Source organism: Myotis daubentonii, chromosome 4 (assembly GCF_963259705.1).
Source record: "Myotis daubentonii chromosome 4, mMyoDau2.1, whole genome shotgun sequence".
Lineage (NCBI taxonomy): Eukaryota > Metazoa > Chordata > Mammalia > Chiroptera > Vespertilionidae > Myotis > Myotis daubentonii.
The window spans coordinates 46,987,613-46,996,863 of NC_081843.1; positions in this window are offsets into that span (position 1 = coordinate 46,987,613).

The window sequence follows — 9,251 nt, forward strand, 5'->3', positions numbered from 1 at the left end:
TGTAAATGGTCACATGTGCCTACTGTATTGGAGATGTTTCAAACTTATTTGACATAGATCTTATAATGATATGAAATGATATATTTAATTAAATACATTCATGAAAAGAGTGAAGTTGCATCAACATAGAAAGTTCCTTATATAGCTAGTCAATAATAAATTAACTGCTGCAGACACTCAGTATTATAGCAATATGTATTTTTCCAATTTAAAATTTAGATTTTAATTAAACAAGTAGAACATTCTTGTAAACTCAAACAACACAGGTAAATATCAAGCCCCTTCTCCCCCCCACACACAGACACTCCAACCCCATCAGCTAATTCCATTCCCCACGTCCCAGGGATATGCATGTGCACCTCATTCTTTTTCATGGCTGTGTAAGAATCCTAAGTGAATTTTTTGTGGTCTGTTTGACCATTTTGACCATTCTTTCTTTGCTATACTCTTAGTTTATTTGGAGGGGTTTTTCTCCTACTATAAACAATATCACAGTAAATATTCTCTGTGTGAGTCCTTGTGCAAATTTTAACATGTTGCAAAATTTCCCTCTATGGTGACTGTGTAATTCATATCCACTATTGTTTCCCCTGATATTATCAAAGGTCTTTCTTGCCAAATTTGATGAGCCAAAAAAGATTCTTATTTAAAATTTTATTTCTCTTTTTACTAATGAGGTTAAGGAACTTTCCATATGCCTGCTAAATTTTATCTCTTGTGAACTGACTAGTTATATCATTATTATCATTTTATGTACCAAAATAGAGTAAGACCAGGGCTGAAGTATTTTTCCTGAAATATTCAGTGCCATGTACATAGATCTCCATAGTTATTATTGAATGAATTAATAAAACAGCCAACATCATGCAAATCTCTCTCAAAAAGAAATAAAAGGGATAAATTTAGTCCATATGGTTTTTACCCTAAGTTCCATATTTCAGAATATCAGGGGCAGACAGAAAGACAAGTTTATATAATACTGTTAGAACTCCCTATTATTCTAATAGATAAATAAACATTTTAAATCTAGCCTTAGTTGGTTTGGCTCAGTGGATAGAGCGTCAACCTGCAGACCAAAGAATCCCAGGTTTGATTTCAGTCAAGAGCACATGCCCAGGGTTGCAGGCTCGATCCCCAGTAAGGGGCGTGCAGGAGGCAATCAATCAATGATTCTCTCTCATCATTGATGTTTTTATCTCTCTCTCCCTCTCCCTTCCTCTCTGAAATCAATAAAAATATATTTAAAAAAATTAAATCCAACTAAATAAATATTCATTTTATAATCACAAGAAGTATTCTTTTCTTAAATTTTTATTCATTTATTTATGTGTAATTCTCAGCCTACGGCATGCTTAGAGAGAGGAAAGGAGGTGAGAGAGATAGAGAGAGCAAGAGAGAGAAACATTGATGTTATAATGAAACATTGATCGGTTGCCTTTTGTACGCTCCCCTGACCAGGAATCAAACGTACAGCCAGCAGTGCACAGACGATGTTCAACCATCTGAGCCACTCCAGCTAGGCAAGAAGTATTTGGATGCCAAGTAATTTTTTCTCTAGACTTCAATCTAGCTATGTCTCCACAGTAAATTACAAATGATGCTTTAATTGATGAGCTTTTCTATTTGGCATTGTTGATGCCATAACTAGTCAGAATAATTCAAGCTGGTTTCCACCACAAATAGCTTCAAAGAGTTTCCACTTCTGTCTTACCAACATTTGCTCTTCCATTAAGAGCATCCTTTTTTGCTTGAGACTATTTGAATTAGGTTTTTGGTCACTTTGCAATGGAAAGAATCCCAGCAAACACACTTGGATAACAGGTATTTTTTGAAGGATCATTCTGAATATGCAATAGATCACCTTAGCTTTACTCTGTTTATGAGCTTCCCTGTTGATTGTAGACATTGTCTGAATCTGCATTTATGTGGTTGGCAATAACATCACTGTTTATACGTAAAACATTTTCCATTTTATATTCTCTCATGGAAAAAACTACACAGAAGATATATAGATCAAATGCTATTATCCTTGTTTTATTGATGAGAAAAATGGAGACACAGATAAGCTAATGATGTTCAAGGTCTGGGACAATAGCCAAGACTTCCAACTTATAGCTCATTGCTTTTTTGTTTGTTTGTTTTATTTTGGGCCCTTGCATTTCCTACATGATGCTAAAGGTGAAGTTAATAAGTGGTGAGACCCAAGACACTGAGGATGGTATTTGATGATGCCATCTTAGACATTTCCTGGCCTCATGCAGTGGAAATCTGCTTTCAGTTTATACTCTACGTGAAGTCACTTTGCTGTAAAAGGTGTTGAAAACTCCCTCTCCGATAGGAATAGCACAGAACACAGATTATCAACAATCATGGTCCCACCGAATGTTGGTCCCACCGAATGACTCAGTGAAAAGACGCTGGAGGCTAATATACAACTCAGCACACAAAGCAATCAGAAGTCACTGTGGGCCTCTGGCATCCCGCTTTTTAAAGGAAACAGGGTTAAGCAGTGTAGTGGAGAAGTTAGGGACACAACCTGGGGTTGGGCAAATCAGTGTTTAAACATGGGTTTTGTCACTTGGGTTTTGTGTCCATCAGCCCATCGTTTTCTTTTTAAATGTTCCTCTTTTTAAAAATATATTTTTATTGATGTCAGAGAGGAAGGAAAAGGGAGAGAGAGACAGAAACATCAATGATGAGAGACAATCATTAATTGGCTGCCTCCTGCACGCCCCCCACTGGGGACTGAGCACGCAACCTGGGCATGTGCCCGTGACCCTGAATTGAACCCGAGACCCCCCAGTCCACAGGCCGACGCTCTATCCACCAAGACAAACCAGCTAGGGCCATCATCCTATCATTTATGCTCTCTATTCACACTACCTCCTCTAAGTTGGCTCAACTCGCCTAGGTTCTGGCAAGTGACAGGGATGTGAGTCATCGAAGCAACTATTCCAGCCCTGAGATCAGGCAGAAAGTGGCTATCTGACATCCCCTGAGGGGTCCTGGATTGTGAGAAGGTGCAGGCCAGGCCGAGGGACCCTACTGGTGCACGATCAGGGCTGGGGAGGGATGCAGGAGGTTGGCCAGCCAGGGAGTGGGTGGGCTCCAGGGTGTGTCCAGCCCATCTCGCTCAGTCCTGATCAGCCGGACCCCAGCAGCAAGCTAACCAATGGGTTGGAGCATCTGCCCCCTGGTGGTCAGTGTATGTCATAGCAAGCAGTTGAGTGGCCTTAGCATATCATTAGCATATTATGCTTTGATTGGTTGAATGGCCGACCAGATGACCTGACACTAGCATATTAGGCTTTTATTATATAGGATTCTTTAATAGAACCCTCTCAAACTCCTCCTCAGGCTTTCATATAAGCTGAAACTAAGTGGGAGAAAAGGAATGTACCTTTTTGTATATCTTGTGCATACTATTTTTTCATTAGAACCCCTTCGGAGATGGGTTCCCATTGTCTGGAATCTGCTGAGGGCCATACAGAGTCATTTCTTTTGGATCCTTTGCCTCATTTGCCCAAACCTCACATGGGTCAAACGTAAGCATTCTGCAGTCCTCCTCCACTCCTTATTTTGTTAGTGGCTCCAGAAGGCTCTGGAGGTACAGACATCTTTCAGTGACTTCACTCATTTCACATATCCTATTTCCCTTCACTAATGTGGATGTCTCCTCCCTCCCACAATACAGTGACTTTAACTACTAATGAGCATCACCCATTCAAAAGTCCATCCTCTCTGAACCTTGATTTCACCATCTACAAAACAAATAGGGATTTAAAGAAAAATTTGTGCTTAAGTGGTAAACTCTGCATGGTGTAGAGAACATCCCTCCCAGGAGCTACTTTACAACTCAGGAAGACATCTGACTGATAGCCACAGTAAATATGCCCTGTCTGTAGACATGCAAATTCTGTCCCGTTAAATAGAAGTGCAATTGACTTCGTTAGCCCCTCTCTGGAAACACATGTTTTGCCCCCATTTGTACATTCACTACAATAGTTCTCATCTATAAATGTGTTTGTTCTTTGGATTCTCTTTTGAATCAATTGTAACAACTACCTGGTCCGTTCACTGATTAGTCAGTAGAATACAATTTTCATACATGTTCTTTTTTTATATCTGTATGATAGTCATGATTCTGTTAAAATTATTTTTAACATAATTAAGAACATTGCCTTTATCAGAGGGCTAAATTGAAGAGTTGGTATAGTTGAAAATATCAAAGTGCTGCAGCCACAATGAAGTAATGTTTATAAAACCTTGCATACCTTAAGCACTTAATAAATGTTATCCATTATTGTTTCAAAAGAGAAGGTCAGTCATTTTTAATCGATACTTTTTTACATTTATTTTGTTTTATTTTGTTTTATTGCTAAAAGTATTACAAAGAGTATTACCTATGTCTCATTTTTCCCCCTCTTTGACCTTCCCCTGGCCTTCCCTATCCCCCAGTGTCATGTGCCCATTGGTTATGCCTATATGCATGCATATAAGTCCTTCAGTTGATCTCTTACCACCCCCCCACCAACCCTCCCTGGCCTTCCCGCTGTAATTATAAACCTTTAGATAAAATACCCCATAACAGAATGGCTAACTATAGCTATGAGAAAAAAAATTGACCTTCCCTAAAAATTATTAATAATGTTAGCTCCTAGCTTGGAAAACCCAGGTCCAGAAGCCCTCGTCTTATGGAATAATGCCTTACTGATGCTTCTTCCCACTTGGGCATATTCCTCATAACATATAGCCATGATGACATGGAAACAAATGTTACAACTGGCAACAATAGGGGATCTGTAGGAAAAGTGGAAGTAATTATTTCTAAGTACAAAATAGGAGTGCACCTCCAAAAACAAGGAGAAAAGATTAATTCTCTGGCTCCTAGTAGATCAGTACTATATTGCTCCAGGGTACAACAACCTAAGCGAAGCCCCAACAGTAATGTTCTATTCCGGTTTTAATTCATAAGCTTACAGGTAAAAATGACCTCCCCAGACATTTGTTGTTGCTTATTATCAGCTGCTGGCCTTTGTCCTACCAAGGGCAGAGGCTCCTTCAGAAGACCAGAGGGACAGGAAATGATTTAAAAGATTTTATCACGCCATGGCTGGTTTGACTCAGTGGATAGACCATCGGCCTACAGACTGAAGGGTCCCAGGTTCGATTCCAGTCAAGGGCACATGGATGTGCAGGAGGCAGTCAATGAATGATTCTTATCATTGATGTTTCTATCTTTCTTCCTCTCCCGTCCTCTCTGAAATCAATAAAAATATATTTAAAAAAAGATTTTATCACATATATTTTTTAAAACAATTTTAAAAATCCTGTAGCCCTGGCCAGTGTGGTTCAGTTGTTTGGAGTGTTGTCCCATATACCTGTGGTCGGCAAACTCATTAGTCAACAGAGCCAAATATCAACAGTACAACAATTGAAATTTCTTTTGAGAGCCAAATTTTTTAAACTTAAACTATATAGGTAGGTACATTGTTATTAACTTAATTAGGGTACTCCTAAGCTGGCCTTTGCTAAAAACGTCCTCAATCTGATTGAGGTACGTTCCCTGAGGTCGACCCCTTCCAACTCTCCATCCACACTGGTCTTGTATACTTGTTTCGTCTATCTCCTTTCGTTCATCCTCTCTATATGTCCAAACCATCTCAACATACCTTTCTCAATCCTCGACACTACATCTTCTTTCACTCCACAACGTTCCCTAAAATTAACTTAATAAACTTTACTTAAAGTTTTAAGTCAACTTCGCACTGTACGTGCACGCCCGCATGTGGTATTTTGTGGAAGAGCCACACTCAATGGGCCAAAGAGCCGCATGTGGCTCACGAGCCGCGGTTTGCTGGCCACTGCCATATACCAAAAGGTGGCAGGTTCAATTTCCAGCCAGAGCACATACTCAGGTTGTTGGTTCAATATTCAACTCACATTTGGGGTGGGCTTGCAGGCAACCAAGCAATGTTTCTCTCTTGCATCAATATTTCTCTCTCTCTCTCTCCTCCCTCAGTCTCTCTAAAATCAATTTTAAAAAATAATGAACCATGTATTGTGATGATGATTTTTCCTGCCACTGATGTAATTTAAAAGTTGTATTTAATTGTATTTTCCTAAATGTTTATAATTTCAGTACTTGAATTCTGTTTTATTTCTCATTTATAGAAGGGCCTGTTGTCAGATATTTAACTAGCAAAGTAACCTCAGCCAAAAAAAATTTTATGATAAGAGTAATAGTCACTGAAAAGTTTTATACATAAGGTCCTAATATTATAAAAATTCCAAGGAGATTTGTATGTTTCTCATCTTTTTTTGTTTTGCTCTCCAACAAACATATCCTGTCTCAAAAACAAAATACTTTTTTACATTACTGATTTAAAACTTTACTAATAACATGAGTTACTTCTCAAAGATAATGTCTAGTCTTTATGAACCAAATCTATTTTTACTTTGTGATTGTGTTTGAATTAAAATAGTAGCCAGTAAATGAAATTAATTCAATTAAATGTCACAAATATCCTGTCACCTTATACAGTTATTCTCATCCTACCGGGTCAAATGCACTATGCACGTCCCCTTGATTGCCTCTGTGATTGGTCATTATGGCCTAGAAATGTCATTGAAAAGAAAATCATCAATTCAACCATACAGGCAGGCCATCGACAGAGGAGATACTCGCTATTCTGGGGCCAAGATTAGCCTGGTGAAATTTAATGTAGTTGGAAATATCAAAGAGTGCAATCACTCTGTCAAAGGTTTATAAAAAAAATTCCCAGTTCAATTTAAAGTAGTCCACACTAGACACCTTTGCCCTCCTCTCCATCCCCTCAGACCCCCCTCACAGACCCATTCCCCACAGAGCCAGCACAACCAAAGCAGAGCATTTCAACCACACACTGATTGCAGCAGACAGTTCTAACTCAAAAAGTCTTCCAATAAACCTAAACTTGACAGAAGTGCATTTCTCCTTTGTATTTGTTCTCATTTCTTCATCATTCATATGGAACATATTTGAAATAACAGAGTGGGTGGGAGAGGGTATAGAGGGGATAAATGGTGTTGGGGACAATAATAATAACAGAAAAGATTAGTATAAAATATGTTACTTAGGGAGAGCTTTTAAAAATTTATTGGGGTTACACTGGTTAATAAAATTATATAGGTTTCAAGTGTACAATTCTATGATACATCATCTGTATATTGCATTGTATGTTCACCACCCAAAGTTAAATCTCCTTCCATCACCATATATTTGACCCCCTTTTTCCTTTTACTACCCCTGTCTCCTTCCCTATGGTAACCAGGATAGATACCATTGACTGTGTCTATGAGTTTTTGTTTGTTCATTTGAACAGACAAAATTAGTAACTTTTTTCTCATGTACTCTTTAGAATTTCCTTAATATATATATTTTTTCTTACCTTGAGCATAGTCCTCACAACACATAGAAAACAGATCAAAATATGGAAACAGACATTTTACAACTGGCAAAAACATGGAATCTGTATTTCTAAGTACAAAATAAGAGTGTGATTCCAAAAACAATTAGAAAAAGTTAATTCTCTGGCTACAGCAGAAAAACACACACACACATATGTATACATATGTGTATAGGTCTGTATATATGTGTGTGTATATATACATGTATATATTATACTAGAGGCCCGGTACACAAAAAGTTGTGCACTTGGGGGTATGGGGTCCCTCAGCCCCGCCTGTGCCCTCTTGCAGTCTGGGACCCCTCCGGGGTGACCACTTGCTGGCTTAGGCCTGCTCCCTGGGGGATTGGACCTAAGAGGGCAATCAGACATCCCTCTGGCAGCTCGGAAGCCCTCGGGGATGTCCACTTGCCAGCAGGGAGCAGACCTAAGCTGCAGTCAGACATCCTTAGCACTGCTGAGGAGGCAGGAGAGGCTCCCACCACCACCGCTGTACTGGCAGCCATCAGCCTGGCTTGTGGCTAAGCAGAGCTCCTCCATGTGAGAGCGCACTGACCACCAGAGGGCAGCTCCTGCATTTAGCGTCTGCCCCCTGGTGGTCAGTGTGTGTCATAGTGACCAATCATTCCCAGTCTTTCTGCTGTTCGGGTCAGTTTGCATATAATCCTTTTACTATATAGGATAGAGGCCTGGTGCACAGGTGTAGGCCGGCTGGTTTGCCCTGAAGGGTGTCCTGGATCAGGGTGGGGGTCCCGCTGGGGTGCCTGGACAGCCTGGGTGAGGGGCTGATGGCTGTTTGCAGCTGGTCACACCCCCTTCAGAGTGGGGGTCCCCACTGGGGTGCCTGGCCAGTCTGGGTGAGGGGCTGAAGGCCGTTTTCAGGCTGGCGGGCGACTGAAGCTCTCAGCCTCTCCTTTTTTTCTTTTTCTTTTTATTCTGGGATTTATTTACCTTCTATACCTGTCACTGGAGCTGAGAGCTGGCTCCAGCTCTGAGGCCGTGGCTGGCTGAAAGCAGGTATCTGGGGTTTGTTTAGCTTCTATAATTGAAACGATGTTGCTTCCAGAGCTCAGAGCTGGGCCGCGGCAGGCAGGGAATCTTGGCTGCCTCCATCGCTGGGGCAACCAAGCCTCATGTTTGTTTCAGCTGCGTGGCTACCGGCTGCCATCTTTGTTGGCAGTTAATTTGCATATCCTGCTGATTAGCCAATGGGAAGCGTAGCGGAGGTATGGTTAATTACCATGTTTGTCTATTATTAGATAGGATATGTGTGTATATACATATATAATGTTTAAATATACACATTTATACAATACATATAAAACGTTTAATTGTCCTTTGCACTAAACACAAAAGCACCATATTCCCTTTCATATCCCTAGCTTCTAAAATCCATCTCACCTGCAATGGAAGCTCTTTGAAGAGAGTGACTCATGACAGAGTAAAGGGCATTCTCCAGGCAGGTGGGGACCCTCCTGGACTTCTGTACACTTTCCCCGTTTGTGCCAATTGCACATTTTTTTATAACTAATTTTTTAAAGTGGGACAAGAAAAATCACTGTCGTTTTCTGGTGAAAATGAAAGGCATACTTTGAAAAAACTTGGTAAAGGTGAGTCACTCAAAAAATGCTATTAAACCAGTTGTGGCCCAAATACAGATTTTTGCACTCAAATTGCTTTGCGTGTATATTTGAGTTCTTGCTCCATTTTAAACAAACCCTGATAATGGAAATCAGTGACAATGCATTTTGGTAAAATTTAGATGAGAAAAACTACAGACCACTCCAATGAGCAGCTCATAGG